This window comes from Nansenia antarctica, assembly GCF_963989245.1.
Source record: "Nansenia antarctica genome assembly, chromosome: 13".
Lineage (NCBI taxonomy): Eukaryota > Metazoa > Chordata > Actinopteri > Argentiniformes > Microstomatidae > Nansenia > Nansenia antarctica.
In genome coordinates, this window is record NC_137683.1 from 14,733,139 (window position 1) to 14,734,233 (window position 1,095).

Here is a 1,095-nt window from a genome sequence, read left to right on the forward strand (position 1 = left end):
GGTGTTAGGAAAGATTTTTTTTTCTTTTTTCTTTTTTTAAATCACAAGAAGGGAAGGAGCTGGTTTACATAAATAAAGGCTATGTACACTATCCACTGTACTATACTGTACAGATAGACGACTAGGGTTGTCATATTGCACAATAGTGTTATTGCACATTTATTTAAAGTGTCGCAGTTTGCAGGCTTGAAATGTACATATTTGTGCCTCAGCACTACACCTGATTTTTTCAGTCCAGCAGCTGCCATCAATCCGTCCAGACTGTCCAGGGCCCAGAACCTAGGTCTTTGCTGTGTTCAGGGCCTGGACGGCCCTGTGGTAGAAGCTGTTCTTCAGTCTGTTTGTCCTTGCGGCCAGGGTCCTGAACCGCCTTTTCGAGGGCAGCCGGGTAAAGTGTTCGTACCTAGGGTGGGTTGGGTCCCTGGAGATCTTGGAGGCCTTCCTGAGACAGCGTGTGTCGTACAGCTCTTCCAGAGAGGGGAGGGGGGCGCCGGTGATCTTCTGTGCTGTTCTCACGACTCTCTGTAGCGCATTTCTCTCCGCGGTAGTGCAGCTGGAGAACCAGTTGCAGATGCCGTAGGTGAGGATGCTCTCCACTGCGCCGCGGTAGAAGGTCACCAGTATCTCCTGCTTGCTGTGTTCCTTCCTGAGGACTCTCAGGATGTATAGCCGCTGTTGTGCCTTCTTGATGGTGTCTTTTGTGTTGTCCTTCCAGGTCAGGTCATCCCGCATGTGCATCCCCAGGAATCGGAGGGTTGAGACTCTCTCCACGCTCTCTCCGTCGATGAGCAGGGGCTGGATCTCGGACTTTTTCCTCCTGAAGTCTACGATGATTTCCTGGGTCTTTGACTTGTTCAGCAGCAGGTTGTTAACCTTGCACAGCTTGCTCAGTTGCTCTACCTCATCCCTGTACGCCGCCTCGTCCCCCCCCGAGATGCATCCCACCACGGTGGTGTCGTCTGCAAACTTTAGTAAGTAAGATAGTGTAAGTATCGGAATGCTTGTATGGATTTGTGTGTGGATATGCAATTTACAACGAGTGTAATTGTGTATGAATCTCCTTTAATTTGTATGTTCTATTTGTGTTTTGAATGG